Below are 17,370 nucleotides of genomic sequence, written 5' to 3'. Positions count from 1 at the left end.
AAGGAAAATAAGGTACAACAATAATACATACATACATGGATCCATTGTGCAATAGCAATAAAAAAGAAATAAAAAATATGCATCCACATAGCACGTATAGGACAGATGTCATATCAATGACTGGAGTACGTATAATTGGACTGACATTAAGAACAAATTTTTATACACGGTAGAAGCCGTCTTAAAGCAGAGCATCGTCGTCTAATTCGAAGATTATAACAGCTTTGACATCATCATAAGTGGCAATAAATCGAGCCTACGTGGGCTAGAAGAAAAAAAAGAAAACAATTGACATACATTGTATTTCTACTAAATGCGTTCTTTAGTTAATAACATAAGGGTATACAAGATAACTCTATACCATTTGCCTAACACCATATCTACCAGTTTATTCTACCACTAGTAAGTTACAGTAGCACCCGCGCCTCACAATTCAGTATAGGGAGGATTTGTCAGACATACATACTGTGTAGGTATCATCCTAAGGTGGATCAAATGAGAAAGAGGAAGCGTCAAGAGCATTCCACAATTTTTGTTGGATACACGCCATGGGGAGGAGTGCATGGCAGTATTATCAGTCCCCCTAATGCATGACACCCACTCTTTCCACATTCTAAATGAAACCTCCGTGGTACTTTTCCATTTGCACAAGACAACTTTGCACGCTAGTGTAAGTAGTAGATCAAGGAGTTGACGGTCGTGTTCTCTTGTTAGCGATGGGTCAATGGCACCCAATAGTGCATAGATAAACTCCTCTTAGGTTTAATCTTGAATATGTGTTCAACACAATCAAAGATGTTGGACCAGTATTTTTGTAGTAAAGGGCAGTGGAAGAGCATGTGTGGAAGATCCCCTTCAGCTAGGGTTCAATTCCAGCATGTTGGGCTGTCTCTTAGGTTCAGCTTGAATAGTTTTTGGGGGGTCCAGAAGACCCTGTTGAGTAGCATGTATTTGGTTTGGGAGAGGATAGGGGACACCTTATGTGTAAGAGCCGAAGCATGAATTTTATCCCAATCAAGGACTATGCCCGTGTTATTTGGTTCTTCTTCCTACTTCACCTCGTTTCGTCTTTGTGCTTTGCCTAGCGTTGGTAAAAGCATCTTGTAGACTTTCGAGACAAAGTGACCTATATTCTGGAGGCGTGGGAGTAGCGATTTCAACCAAGGATCTAGGGGTGTAAATGAGCGTGTGGATAAGACCGTTTTCAATTTTAAGAAGGCATAAAAGTCTATTGGCTGAAGGCAATGTTTAGCCTGGATCGTGGAGTATGGTAATGGTAGTTGGCCATCATATAGGTCCGAGACCATGTTGATGCCCTTTGTTGACCAATGTTCCCAAAAGGGGGATTCCCCGTTAATCCGGACATTTGGGTTGTGCCATAGGGATGAGGAGGTCGTCTTTTTTACCTGGAGGCCAGTTTTATGGGTTTAGTCTAGCCTGAGGAGTGCTCTCCTAGTGTTAAGCATAATATACTTGGAGTGTGTAAGGTGTGACAGGTCCATGGTAAGTATCGCTGGGAGAGGGGCTTTGCCTATGATGGAGCTCTCTATTTCAATCCATAGTGGTGTATAATTTGAGCCTTTATTGAACCAGTATGCCCCTTGTTTGCACAAGAAAGCAGTTTGATAGTTCCTAAAGTTGGGAGGCCCCAGGCCGCCTTTTACCTTAGCTAGTTGTAGCTTTTTCATTGATACCCTGGGCTTCTTCCCTTGCCATAGGAATGTACTGAATAATTTGTTTATTTTTTGTAGAAAGTCTTCTGAAAAAGTCATTGGGAGCATGCTTGCCAAGTAATTAATTAAGGGAGTGACCATCATTTTCAGTGTTTCCGCTCTTCCCCACCACGATAAGTATTTTGGAGACCACCCTTCTAGGAGTTTGTTTATTTTCTTTAAGACTTGCTCTTCGTTAATTTTTAGAGTCGTAATTAGATCTTTTTCAAAGTATAAGCCCAAGTACCTGAAACTCTTAGGTTGCCAGGTGAGGCCCGAATTACATAATATGTCTTAACTCCCCATGTTATTCAATAGTTTGACCTCAGTCTTATCCTTATTTAAGGAGTAACCAGACACGTCGGAGAATTCCTCTATGGTGTATAGCCAGGCAGGTATTGCTTCTTCTGCTCGCTCAGTTATAACTAAAACATCGTCCGCATAAGCTGTAAGTTTTATAATGCAGTCGTCAAAAGGAATCCCTGGGATGTTATCATTGTTGCGGATTTGATATAGGAAGGGCTCGATCGCCAGTAGGAATAGTGAAGGGGATAAGGGGCACCCCTGTCTAGTCCCTTGTTTCAATTTAAACGGTGAGGAGAAAGCCCCTCCCGCTCTTACCCTCACCGTAGGACAAGCATATAATGACATGACCATTTTAGTGAAAAAAGGACCTAATTCAAACTTGTGCAAGACAGCCTCCAGATACGTCCAATCTACTTTATCGAATGCTTTCTCTGCATCAAGTGTCACTGCTGTAGTAGGCGTGGATAGATATTTTGCCTTCTCGATAACATGCGCCAGGATTCTAGTGTTGTCGCTTGATAACCTATTTTTCAGAAAACCCGCTTTTGAGGGGTGAATTAGGGTTGGAAGGACTTTCTGTATGCGTTGTGCCAGTATTGAAGCCAGCAGCTTACAGTCTAGGTTGATTTGTGAGATGGGTCTGTAATTCTTTGGAAGTTTAGAGTCTTTACCTTCTTTCGGTATGACGGCTATAACCGCTTCAGCTAGTGTCCCCTTCACCTCTCCGGTCTCGCCAATTTCGTGGAACATATTTAATATTGGTGACGTAAGCGTTTGGGAAAAACACTTATAACATTTTGCTGTGTACCCGTCAGGGCCGGGAGCCTTCCCACATTTAAGTGATTTGATCGCACTTGAGACCTCCGACTCTGATATCGGTTTATTAGGTGTCTCACGTTCTGTCGTGGTAAGTGTTGGTAGATCACATTTGCTGAGATAGCTTCTTACCCTTCCCTTTTCCACATTATTGTTTTTGGCATACAGTTTCTCATAGAATTCTTTGAACAGTTCCGCGATTTTAAGGGGGTCTGAATTGGGTACTCCTTTGTCGTCCATCAAGGAGTTGATTATGTTTTTTTGTATTTTGAATTTAAGGTATGCAGCTAAACCCCTCCCTGCCTTATTTGATTCGCAGATTTTAAACCGTTTTCTTCTATCCAACCAGACTCCTGCTCTCTCACTTATTAGTTTATTATAGGTATACTTCTGGTTCATTAAGTTGTTAAGCGTTTCAGCAGATCTGTTTTTCAGATACTCGTTTTGGAGTTTTGAGATGTCTTGTTCTAATTTTAACAGAGCAGCATTATGGTTCTTATTCACCGCGAACGTTATCTTGATTATGAGGCCTCTTATGGTGCTCTTTAGGGCTTCCCATCTAATGGAGTCAGTCGTATCACCCTTTTTATTGATTGTCAAGTATTCTTTAATGGCGATTTCTATGGGGTCTCTGTGTTTCTCATCGTCTAGGATGGCATCATTATGGCGCCACATTGATTGACGGAGTATCGGTTTTACGTTTGTTATAGTGAGTGAGATGCATGAGTGGTCTGACACGACCCTTGGCTCAATGTTTGTGTCCTCGATCCTAGCTACAGTGTTTTTGGCAATGAATAAATAATCGATTCGGGAGAATGAATCATGTGGGGGGGGAGTAAAAGGAATAATCCCTGCCATCGGGGTTTTGTAGTCGCCATGTATCTATCATGTTAAATCTGCTGCAGAGTCTAGTAAACTCTTTATGGGCTTTGTTGGAGCGGAAGTTACATTTAGAGTCTCTGTCTAGGGTAGGGTCAAACGGGAGGTTAAAGTCGCCAGCAAGGATATGGACCGCCGTGTCCGGAATAGTGTCCAATTGGTTTGTCAATTCTGACCAGAAGGAGGTTTCGTGTGAGTTAGGGGCATATACGTTTGTGATATAAAACTCTGTATCATCCTTGATCAATTTTGCCGTAACCCATCTACCTTTGGAGTCCATTGAGGAAGAAACTATGTCCACGTTGGCCTTTTTTGCTATTAGTATAACTACACCATTTTTCCTAGCTATGGCCTCAGATCCCACAAGTTCCGTATAGAATTTATTCCGTAGGGTATGGAAGTGTTTTGCCTCTAATTTTGATTCCTGCAGTAAGGCTATGTCTCCCTTCTGCCTGCGCAGGTATTATAGAATTTTCTGTCGTTTAATAGGCTGGTTCAGGCCCTTCACATTTAAAGAAAGTATTTTAAGATTACCTATTCTCGTCGTCCCTATAGGTGTGTCAATGGAGGATGCCATCATGTGTCATAGATAGACCGTCTAGAAGAACAGATTGAACCTATGTGTTGACAATTCCCTGTAGGTGTTGATCCCCATAGTAAGAGTAAGCCAGTGGTCATGATTATAGCTGATGAGACCACATCGCCAGCAATTATGTAAGACACACTGAACTGTAGTGGTAGGCGTATTCTTTAAGGATTAAGCAACTGTAGTATAGCGTGAGGACTGGTATTAGTGTAGGCAAGAACAATAGATGTTTCCATAAACAAAGTAGAAAGCATAGTAGAAAACATAAAAGAAAGCAGAACAAAACACCCCAATCCCAATCCCTGTCCCCGGACCCTCCCCCCAACCTCCCCCCTCTCCCTCATCCCTCCCGTCCCACTCCAAATGTAGAAAGAGAACATGGCGACTCGGGAACGACCACGAGACCGCCTCCAAGCAATTCTTCAGAACAAATACGGTGTAGGAACTGCAATTACATTTCTGAACATGAATGTAGAATGTAGAACAATTAGAGATCCTTATGGAACCTCTTTAAAATATTATCATTTGTATCTTGTAGTATTTTTGTCAATCACACAGAGACGGATCATCCGAAGTAACCCATCAACCTGAAGCGAACCATTAACATGCCAGGTACGTCTGTATCAGCTTGTAGACTTACCCGATCCTTACAAGGCTGGTATTGTGCTTGTATATTTAGGATCATTACGAATGTAAAAGAGTGTTGAACCTAGTATTTAGTAGAAACCAAACATAATCTGGTCACAGTTGCTTGAAGGTGCAATAACACATCGCTATTAATAGGCATCAGCATATAGTGACCGAACTTATAGCATCATAACGCACAAAACGGGGTCAATTGTCAATGGGATTCACGCATTTGATCTCAATCAGCTGGTGTCCGGGTCACCTGAGAACAACACAGAATCAAAGTTGAAGGTACTATGAGATAACAGTAGCGGGTAGTCACTTGTAGCCAGATGCAGTCGCACCCACCAGTTCCGGTGGGTTAACCTCCATACAGCTGTTCTCCTGATTATGTACTAAGCGTCTGAGTTTTTGTGGATCGGAGAAAACATGGGTTACACCTTGGATTGTCACTTTAAATTTCGCTGGGCCTATGAACCCATATTGGTGACCCAGAGATTTTAGTTGTGGTCTCAGCGCAAGAAATGCTTTCCTGATGTCCATAGTCTCTTTACTGTAGTCCTGTGATATATATATTTTGTGACCTTTCCATAAAACATGGTTATGTTTGCGGACAAATGCGAGAATTTTTTCAACATGTTGGAACCTCAGTGGTTTACATATTATCGCTCTTGGGCCCTTCTGATCTTTCGTTATTCTTCCAGGAACTCTATGAGCCCTGTCGAACTCCAATGGTTGAGCGAAGGTGAGGCTCGTGGCCTGTGTGAACCATTGCTCGAGGAAGGTTATGCAAGAACCTTGGGAGTCTTCTGAATTCTCTGGAATACCAAAAATTTTCAGGTTCCCCCTCCTATTTCTGTCTTCCAACTCCCCCATTTTCCTTGAGAAGTGGTCAGAGCTCAAGGTGAGATTTTTGAGAGCTCCGCAGGTTTTGTGGTCAGAGTCTTCCAACTTGCTTATCCTATTCTCAGTCTCTGTCAACCTAGAGTTAATATCTCTGATGTCTTGCCTGACCGCAACTACTTCTTCTTTAGTGGATTTGGCCAGATCTTTAACTTCCTCCAATCTGCTTAGAATAATTTCCATGGCTTCACTAAAATCTTTTTTCCCTTTAAATGGTGAAATTGGAGCTGGTGGCTCTGCTTTCAGACGCTTAGAAGTTTTCCCATTTTCTTTATCTCCCATATTGAAGTCAGGTGATGGGGTGATGCTTAATCTTGTGCCGCTCTTGTCTGCTACCAGGTCCAAATTCCACTAGTGATTGCTTATATCGCGCTATATTACAGACCTCACGTGTGCTTCTGTAACGTGTTATCTTCGTGTTATCTCTCCTGTGGCACTTTATTTTGCTTGACGGGTTATCTCTTCTTTAAACTGTTTTCAGCTTTGCTGCCCGTTAATGCTCTCAGTAGCGCTCTCACATGCGGCGGGTTCCGACAGTCGTACCAGATCACAAGGCTTTGTTCTTCAGCATACTTTATCTGTTAGGTCTGGTCTAGCACTGCACCGACACAGACAGAAAGCCTTTGTGCCACATATGAATTAGTGATAAACAGTTACTCGTGACCATCCCCTCAGTGCACGCTAATGAGCTCATACAGATCAGGCCAGGAGACTCACAACGTGTAATGCGCAGTAGTTAAGGGACTGGTGACCCTCTCCCATTCGTGGAGTACGCTGCAGAGGCGAAATTCAGCTAAAGTGAACTGCTGCATAAACTGTAAAAATGTCGTCTGTACGTGGCCCAATTTCCTCTTCCCAGCAGTATATCTTATCGCATTAGAACAAGATTATGGCAATGTGCGTCATCCAGCCGATTTTCATGCTCAGCGTCATGGATATTACAGCACTGGCCACCATTTTGTATACAGGCAAATGTGGGATCTACAGACCTCATGTTTCGCTCCTTTGCCTGCCCTCGTGGTGCTTGAAAACATGGTGTGGCTCAGAAGGCGGTGTTCGACTAAAGCACTCCACATTCAAGAGATGCTGCTTTTGTTATTTCCGCTTTCTAACCTGCCCTCGAGTGTTTGAAAACGCAGTATGGCTCAGAGTCGGTGCTCAAAGTTAAAATCATCACACTCAAAAAATACTGCTTCCGCTGTTTTCGCTGTTTACGCTTCTTTGCTAGCTCTCGTGGCACCTGAAACGCTACGCGGCTCGGTGCTTGTGGTTGCCTGTGATATGCCTCTAAATCCGGGTCACAGGAGCGGGGATGCAGGTCACATATGGCATTCAGTCTGGGGAAAACTGTTGGGTCGCCATTTTGAAGTAAGCTCTTCGCGCCGTTTATCCCTTTCACAAGTTCAAGCGGCGCATAGCATCAAGCACTCATTACTTACTGCTCATGTCTGCATAGTGCTGCTGTGCCTCAGTCCCTTATTATCACTGTGGGTACAGTGAATGGATCCACCTCGATCGGCAGCCGCGTTGCTCCAGCCGCTCCAGTGGCCGCGTTGCTTCAGCCGCCGCAGAGTTCCGTCTCTTCCCGCACTTGCAAGCGGTTGGAACGAAAAGGACCGTTTTCTCGCCTCTCATAGATCGGAAATAGGTCAAACTTGCTCTGCACATCGGGGTTACACTCCGACTCCTGAATCTCTTTTCAGGTTGGGGAAAGCATCGATATTGCAGCTCCCAGCAGTGATATGTCGTTTCTGCTTAGAGGAGCGAGGGATCACGCCGCCATTCTTCCCGGCGTCCAAGCCACGCCCCCCTGAATGATCAATTTATATAGTGCAAACAAATACCCGAAGGCGTCAAGGCGCTGAACAAAAAATCCACTTGCGGAAGCAGGGCCGGCTCTAGGCTCACGGAGGCCCTGAGCAGGGAGTGTAGGTAGGGGGCCCGAGGCCGCCAAATCCCTGCCAGGGGCCGCCACGCAAATATGTATCTAAGGATATATATTGGCGTGGCGGCCCCTGGGGTTTGGCGGCCCTGTGCAGGTGCACAGCTTGCACATGCCTTAGGCCGGCCCTGGAGGAAGACTATGGGTCAGGATGCAAAACTGAATTGTGATGTAAAAAATAACAAAAGGAGAACTGACTTGATGAATTCAAATGCATTCATTCGGCATATCATATTTCTTTTCTCTTTTTACACTTCTGGTCGGGAAAAATATTAGCATTTAAAAATGAATGCTGCTACAGGAGGTATTGATTCTGATAATGATTCACTGATAAATTTTTGATGATAGTATGAATATTTTGCTCAGCATTCATTTTAAGCAGCTATTGTTCCAGCAGGTTTAGGTAAAGGCATCATATGCTGCAGCAGCTACCTCTGTCACACTTCCCACAGGTCTGTGGAGAACCAACGGAAGACTGAGTAGTTATTGTTGTCAGTCATAGCTTCTTCCTCTACTGCCCTCAGACACAAGAGGTGGAGTGGAATCAGCCGTGGTCGGTAGTAGGAGTTCCTGCAGGGCGGTGACGTGGGGAGGGGGAGGGGCAGGGTGGGGGGTAGTAATGTATGGATTGCGGAGTTTAACAGGTAAGTAAACATATAAATAAATAACATTAATTTTGTTGCGTGCACTGCATCACCAAATACGATGCAGTGTGCGCAACAAAATTTGTTTTATTTATTTATTTATATGTTTACTTACCTGTTAACTCCGTAATCCATACATTACTACCCACCCCATCCTGCCCCTCCCCACGTCACCGCCCTGCAGGAACTCTTACTAACGACCGAGGGTGAGTGAGATGTTTCTGCATGCCCTTTGATGTCTGCCCAGGTACAATTAACTTAGCTGACCATTTGGCAGAAGCTTCCAGAAACTTTTATGTCGTATAATCCTCAGTGTCAGAAATTGGAAAATGTGAGAAGTACAGAAGGATGGGGGCAGCTTAAAAGGGGCAGAGTTCCTGACAGTCACTGTAGGCACTATTCTTTACAAACTGTAATATTAAGCAAATGGGGGTAATGGAAAATGTAACACTAAGGCTGATCTGTCTTACGGAATTGGTGACAAATAGACAGACTTTAAGCCAGCGCAGGAGATGTGGGGACTATGTCTTTCAAGCACTATAGTACTTGTAAGATAGCTCAGATGATACATTCATTTGGTTAACAAATTTGCAGACATTATCCCTGTTCAATCTTGGGTCACAGATCAGAATAATCATAAATAGCTCAGAGAGCTAACAGACCTACTACATACATGGCATGGAGTGTACAAGCAATATATTTGACTTTAATGTGTGATAGTTCTGCGCGTTCATGGTTTTGCAGCATTGAACTTTGTGTTGCCTTGGTAAACTATTGAACCAGTGCTCTTTGTCCCATGGGGTCTACTATGCTAAGTCGTAGTGGGCCACATCAGTGTTACAGGCATGGCCATCTTGCCCTTGTATGGTTTTGTGAGCACCTCTCTTAAGCCTGCCTCCTCTCATGTCTCCTTCTGCCCCCCATCACCTGCAATTCCTTAATCTTTATAGAGAACAGAAGCTACCAAATCCCAAAGTGAGAGCTGGCTTGGCATGCTGTTCTCATTTCGCCTAGTGGCAATGAAACAGGGCCTTGTTCAGCAGTAGGGTGCCACAAATACAGCCCAGGCAAAGCACGAGCCAAACTTATGGTCTATCTGTGGCTAGGAGAAGCAGGGCCGATCCTAACCTCCTTCTTTTCAGGATCTGGTCTTCATCACCAAGATCACAGTCTTCAGTGATGTCAAGATGGCCAAACAAAACTCTTTTCACACTGCCAGTTGACCTGCGGGTTGTAAAATAACAGCCTTGCTTGATTACAGAAGGGTTCATTAAAACGTCTTTTGGACAATAAATTATAAAACAGAGCAATCAGGACTTTGCATTACTAAGGCCCCAGTCACTAAGAGGCAAGGTGGGACATGAAGCAATCCAGGTTTGAAGGCAGAAGATTCATTAGAAGGGAATGCAACCTTGTTTAAAAGGGTTGGCAATCCAAGTAGCTCAGGTGTCAGCAATGCCACTTAGTCAAATAAAATAGAGAGTAACCTCCCTGTCTCCTCCAAATTGACAGTTTAATAGCCAGAAAAGGCTATAATTCAATAACAAAAGTAGGGAAAAGAATGTAAATAGTGATTCACTACTTTTGAGAGACAGCAAGATAAATTACTGGAAAAAATGCTTAGCAGGGACATTTACTAAGGGACTTATTACGAGTTCGGCAGTCCTGGGACCGCTGTACTCAGGTCCAACCACCACCACCACTGCGGGTCCGCCCACCATATTATGATGGTGGTAGTGAGACTACCACAGGACTGCTATCTTTGCCAGGATTGAGGGTCACACGGTGGTGGCGATGCATAAAGGGGCCTGAATATGCTGGCATCAATGAGCATGTTTTGACCTGCATTTCCACCACCTTCGCGGACATGCAGTTTAGGCCCTGGGAGTGTGTGCGAAGGTGAAACATGTTGTTCCCCCCCAGAATTGCACCCTACTTCCTGCACTGTGTGGCATGGACAACATGGTGCATGCATTCACCATGCAGGAAAGTGCTGCAGGCACTGTCAGGGCGGCAGTATGCTGCTTAGGCTCTCCCATTGGAAGACTGCCAAAGTCAACACAGTGCAGCAATTAAAGTTGTTGCAATGCATTGCCTGAAAGGGAGAAAGAATAACATCACTGGTGAACTTTTGCCTGATATGCATTAACTCAGACAGCATCACACTATAGTGCAAAGATGTGTGAGTTCTGTGAACATAGATTTTGTCCTGGAAAGGTAACCTTCCCTTGCAAAAACTATGCTTTACTATTTTTCCACTTTGTATGTCTGCTGTTCAATGCAGCACATGCAAAGCTTGAAAAGTATGGAGGATTTAAAACATGTCTCCTTTGTTATGCCTGCCTTGGGAAGGCTTAAGATTTTGGTGTAAATCCCTGTCAGCATTTGTTGGTAGACCGTGATTTGCATCAAACCCAAGGAGCAGTTGAGTGTGAATGCAATGGGTCCTGATTTGCGTTGAAAAGTAATTACCACTATAATAATTTGAGCTGGGTTTGAATTACAAATGTAACACAAAATCAGTGCAACGTTACTAAGAAATCTGGCCTCCATGTTTGGGCTGTAACTTAATTCAATGATGCTGGAGTTTGCAGAAATGGAACAATCATTTTGCCACTTACAAAATAATATATGCACTCTCATCAAGCAAGCCAAACCTCTTTGGATATAGTACTAGACACATTGGACAGGATAGCATAAAGTCATCTCATTAGGGGGAGACCAAATAGCACAATGGCTTGCTTGGCTAACAAGTAGCTTTCATGAAAATTATTAATTTTACCTGAAATTTATTTTACATTTCATTTGCATGATAATTTTCTGTGAGGGAATTATGTAAAATCGTCATTCAAGGTTCCAGCAGGAGACTGCTACAAGCACGCAATTCCACCGGCCATGGCAAACCTTTTAACCATCACTACAATACATGAAAATTATTAGAAATACAAGATTATTGAAAATATGCCAAATTAACAAGAATTTACTTGTATAAAAATATTTGACAGAGGTTACATCTAATTTTAGTGCAGAGACACAAAGTTCTGTTTTTCTCAATATTATTGCCTTAAGACCTACTGCTGCAGGCAATCATCTCTTTTGAATAAAGTATGTCTTGAAGGTCCATCTCTAACCATCCAGCTTACTCCACAGATGATGGCCTATTTCACGCTCTTAATCAATATTTGAGACATCTACAACTGAAACATTTTGCAAACTTGAAAAATAAAACCCTGCACTGGTTCAAAGCCAACATGGGTAGAACTTATCTCATGAATGAATAGCCTTTAGAAAGTTTGATGGGTATTGTGCAATTGGAACAAGAATGCTAATCATTTAGAAGATCTGTTTGACTTTTTAAATTCTGGAAATGCCCAAAGACCTTTTGTACCTCTGGGGTTTTTCAATACGACACCTTTGGGGTGACAGTTTTTGTTTGGATGTTTTTGGCTTTAAAGTCCCAATTGATTCCGTTTGACAGATACTTGGGAACTCTTCTTGTGCTCCTACTCATAAAAGATTCTACTCACTGTTTAGAAGGACTGTCTTCTGTTGCCATCCTATGTTATGATGGCTCCTAAAAGCCAAGGTCATCTCGGCAACAAAAGTATTTCCGTCTGAGGGCCTGACAATGATGTCAGGCGGAAAGCCTATGACCAGCCTAAGCTGAAGGTACTGGAAATATTCATCTTGGGTGAATGGAATTCCCGTCTGCAAGTACTGAAGGTGAGAATGTTGTGGTTGTGTAATAAGTGGTCAAGCATGAGGCAGCCTCCCTCTCTCCAAGCATTATAGGGTCCTTCCTGCATAGCTAGTGGAAAGGCTGGGTTAAAGTGAATCGGGGTTATGAGGACGGAAACGTGGTCCAGCCTTCACTTCTGGTCATCGAGTCCCATATCCTCAGTACGGTGTGGATGGGAGTGCTAATGTACGCATTCACTGGCCGATCTTTCCTGGGTTTCAAGATGAGGCCCCATATCGTCCTCCCCGCAACACCCCAGCCCAGTGTTTCTCCGACTCCCTTCTAAACCATTCTGTCACTATCCGCAGTTGAGCTGCTTTATAATACAAACCTATGTCTGGCAAACCCACCCCTCCCTTCGCTCGAGGACGCCACAAGATGAAAAAAGATAACCGAGCCCGCCCTCCTTACCGAATGAATCGTGTAGGTAGGGATTTGATTTTAGGTAGGAAGGTCGTCGCTAACTCAATGGGCAGGTCCTGAAAAAGGTGTAGCAGTTTGGGTAGCAGGGTCATTTTGACCACGTGGATGCGGACAAGCCAGGAAATGAAGAGGGGCTTCCATCTCTTAAGGTCATTCTGAATTTGGAGAAGGATGGATGGGAAATTCGCTTAGTAGAGCTAGTCCACGCGTGGCGTCAACTGAATCCCCAAGTATTGAAGGGATTTTGTGGGCCTCAGCAACAGGGAGCATAAGATTAAGTAAGTATGATTTATCAAGGTTGATCTTGAAGCCGGCACAACCTCAAATTTGGCGAGTTTTAATTGCAAGGCGGGGAGTGAATGTTAGGGATCTGTGAGTGTCAAGAGCACATCGTCCGCAAACAACGATATTTTGTGAGTATCCCCTCCAAAGGGTATCCCTGTAATCGCCAAATTGTTTTGGATGGTCATAGCTAGCGGTTCAATAACCAGTGCAACCAACAGGGGTGACAAAGGACACCCCTGTCTAGTGCCTCTCGTAAGGGGGAAGGCCTTCTCGGCATCCAGCCCCACCAGGACCGCTGGGATCTCCCTTTTGGTAGCTTTTTCAATGAGATTGATTGTGTGTCTAATATTATCGTGGGTCTGGCGACCTTTTATGAAGCCTGACTGATCGGGGTGGATTAGATCTGGCAGCAAGTCTTGGAGCCCATTCACAAGAATCATAGAGTAAAGTTTTGCATCCAGATTTAAGAGTGGTATAGGCCTATAGGAGGCACATAGATGAACATTGTTCCCGGGTTTAGGGATGACCGTCACCACCGCCTCGGCCATAGAGGTGGTCACTTCTCCCGCCTCCGCCATATGATTAAAGAGTCGCGTGAGGTGAGGTTTGAGGTAAGGGGCAAAAGTTTTATGGAGTTTAAGGGCTGCGATAGTTGCACCTACCTCTTCAGTGGTTATTGGGGCCGTAAGTCTGTCATTCGTGTCTTGTGAGATTCGGGGGAACCGCAGAGCCTGGAGGTAGCTTTCCTGTAATTCTGCCTCCCTTGACTCCTCAGTGTATAGTGTCCTGTAGAATGCTCCACAGAGGTCAGCTTTGTCTTTATCAGCGTGAACAAGCCCCACATTCCCATTTTGTATACCCCAATGTATTCCCTCTCGCGTTTCTCCCTTAGTTGTCTGGCTAAGTGTTTGCCTACTATATTCCCCCGAGCATAGGAAACATGGCGTAGTTTCAAGAGCATGTACTCTGCCCAATTCTTATAAATTGCCTTTAGCTTGCCCCACAACTCAGTAAGAGAATGCAGGGATGCCTTGGTAGGATTATTTTTGTGTGCCTGCTCCGCCCGTTCAAGCTTGTCTCTAGGCCCTCTTGTTCTCGTGCCCTTCGTCTGTTCAGGGTAGAATTAAGCTCTATACACTTTTCCCGCATAACTGCCTTGAATGCATCCCAATTGATACCCGGAGAGGTGTCCTCAGGCCTCTTGTCTTTAAAGTAATTTTATTTGCGTCTCACAGCTCCGTTCGCAACATATGATCCCGTGTGAGAGAGACCGGAAAGTACCATTTGGGTATAGTAGTTGAAGAAGTTCCTCATTGCAGACAGATCAAGAGCGGACTGTGGTCCGAGATGGGTAGGCGTGCAATCTTTGCAATCTTTGTCTCCTTAAGCATGCCCAACAGTCTTTGACAAATGAAAATGTAATCTAATCTCGAATAGGTTTGGTGTACACGGGAGCAGAATGTTTAATCTCTAGTCTGCGGATAAAGGGTACACCAGGCGTCCCGCAAGCCTGAGTTGAGCATTCTTTGCTTTACATCTGCAGAGAAGGAACCAGTGTAGGATCTCTGTGGGTGAGTGCTGTCTAAAGCAGGTTGCCAGATGAGATTGAAGTCCCCTAGTACGATCGTTGGCCCTTCCACAAAATAATCTATTTTATCTAGTAAGTTATTGGTTGGTTGGTTGGTTGGTTGGCCTGTATTAGGCACATAAGCTGCGATAAAGGTGCATAGTGTGTCCCTGAGTGTGCCCTTTACCATGACCATCCTACCTTCCTTGTCTGACTGGATGACCAATGGTTGAAATTTCGTCGATGTGTGAAAGAGGTGTGCCCCTTCCCATTGTTTAGTATATGCCGACGATCTATTGATAAGGGGGTATTGTTTGTGTTTGAGCCTTAGTTCGTCAACCCTCCGAAGGTGCATCCCTTGAAGAGCCACTATGTCAAAGTGGTAGTGTACTAGGAACTTCCAGACTTTTTGTCTTTTCTGCGGGGAGTTGGGGCCCTGAACATTCCACAATGTTATAGTGAGGACCATCTATTCAAGTGAATCCCTCCCCTCCCTTTTCCCGCCCAAGTGCACCAGTTGTCTTGCACCTCCTTAGTAGAAAGTGAGAGTAAGTTGTCCCTGCAAGCATGCAATGCTAAATATGCATCTCTCAGAGCGCCCTCATGTTGAATGTGTAAGTTGGCCCACCACAAGTCCCTAGACCCTCCCCGTCCCACAAACCTAGAGGGAAAAAAGAAAAACGCCAACCCCCAACGTTACCAACATGAACATGTGTTGAGTAGATGATGGTTCCTCTACACTAGATGATACCTCCTTTTCCGGTGTGCTGGTGGATGCCGTGACCAGCTTTCCCAACCGCACCCCCCTCGGGGATCCAAAGTAGCAACATTTGTCTTTTAATACAGTTCTCATTGTTGAGCATCGTACTGTTTCCCGCAGCCCGGCTCCATTCAACGATTGCAAGCATACAGTGTCCTCTAGTTGAGTGGGTTTGCCTACCTAGATGTAGAGCTGAGGTCCGTAGCTTGTGTGGGCTATAACAATTAAAGGCCTAGCATCGCTCTCAGGTGTATTTCCCCTTCGAGGACATAGACCACTTCGCTGTGGGTGAGCCATTTTGATTGGTCCCTCGTGGTTTGCCTGATGTGGGTTCCGGTTCGGTCATAGTGAGGCCCAGCAAATCCATCCCCCCTTAAAGTCGGTTATGTGGCGTTATTTGTTATTGTAGTCAAAGCTCAGCCCAAACGGGTAAGTCCAGCGATACCTTACTTTATCATCTCATAGCTTAGCTGTGGTAGGCCTGAACTGCTGCCACCTCGCTAAAGTTTCGGGTGCCACATCTTGGTAGATGCTACAGGTATGTCCTTGGAAGGAGATTGTATACTTTCTCCTAGCAGCTGCTGGACGGCTTCTTTCACCTTGTAGGAGTGGAATTTTGCTAGGACATCTCTCGTTCATTTCCATTCGCCACTCGGGGGGCCCGCAACTCTGTGTGCTCGCTCGAGCTTGAGTTTTAGGGTTTGTAGACTGATGATTTTCACAAATAGGCCCTCCAGTAAGGCTTCTAGATCAGGACCTACTGCCCCATCCTACAGGTTGCGAATACGCAGGTTGTCTCTTTGTACCCTGTTTTCAAGGTCATCTGCTTTCAGTTGGGCTTGTTGCAGTTGATCTTGTAGGGCGTGTAATGTATCCTGCATGTTGGAGGTGCGTTTGTCAACCTCCTAGGTCTGCTCCTCCAGTTCCACCACTCTGACCCCTACAGAGTCCACATCCTGTTGGAGGGCCGCCAGGCGTTCATGAGATTGCTTTTCAGTTGATCAATGGAACCCCTGATGTCCTGGCTGAGCTCCTTCCTGAGCTCCGCTTTAAAATCACACAGGGATGCCATGAGGTCTTCTTTAGTGAACGCCATGGTATTCGTATCGTCGTCCCGTTCTTCTGGTAGTTGTTTATTTGCTGGAGAAAAGCAATGGAAGACCTTGGTCGTGGCTTTGGAGACTCTTTTCTTGGATGGCATAAAGGCGAGACCAGCGAAGAGCCGCTGCCTTTGCTTGGGTATTTCATAGCTGCACCAGGTGGTTCCTCCGTGGGTGGCCGGTATGTAATATCGGCGGTTGTCAGCCTCTCACCGTTCCCCTTTCCCCAGCAGGCCGATGGAGTCTCACTGTGTCCTTCACCCTGTTGACGAGGGATCATGAAGCTGGCCTGGCTCTTGGAAGTGCGCTCTTCAGGCCTGCAGGGCCAAGGTTGTAGTTCTCATAGTCGTGACTCGCTTAAAACTTCCATCGAGGGATGATTTTGTGATGCGTTCCCACTGCGCCGCGGGTGTTGCCCCCAACCTGGCCTCAGCTACACCTCTGTCATCCTCTCCTCCGCTAGCTCTAGTTTCAAACTCACTTGAGATGTAGGGTCACCCAGTGGAGCCGACTTCTTCACACCTTCGGGTACAGGCATGCACTGTAGAGCCAATTGGGGCAGGCGCTAGTCTCCCTGGGTGCCCAGCAGGCGCTCACGCTGGATCCCTTGTGTAGTGTCGGGCCCCAACAAAATATCCCCCACACTCTTCAGTGTCTGCTGTGTGAAGATCCCAGCGAGCTGCTTGCCCTGATTCCGCCTGCCATCTTGAAGTCAGGCAAGTGCTGATAAAGTCCTCCCAGGCTCCCTAGGTTGTTGCCTTCACATTGCCCACTTATGCTTGTCCTGATGTGTCCCCACACCAATCTCCGCTCCCACCAGGATCAGCAGCTCCACCGGGCCCTTCACGCACCTGTGATGCACCTTGACACCTCAATCCTCGGGTTGCCGGCCCTTCAGTTCGTTCTTCCGCCGCACCGCCATTTGCCGGTAATCACCCCGCCGCTTTTCTTCTTTACTGTTTTCAGGCTTAAGGGAGCTGGTCTTGATTTTGTACCCAGTCTCGCGGACGCAGCCACGCGGGTGCAGGCCGATGCGGCCCCTAAGATGGCAGCCCCAGCGGGAGAGAACTCAAAAGCATCC

The sequence above is a fragment of the Lissotriton helveticus genome, chromosome 10 (assembly GCF_964261635.1).
Source record: "Lissotriton helveticus chromosome 10, aLisHel1.1, whole genome shotgun sequence".
Lineage (NCBI taxonomy): Eukaryota > Metazoa > Chordata > Amphibia > Caudata > Salamandridae > Lissotriton > Lissotriton helveticus.
The sequence above is the reverse complement of the archived record's forward strand: the minus strand, read 5'-3'. Positions refer to the sequence as shown.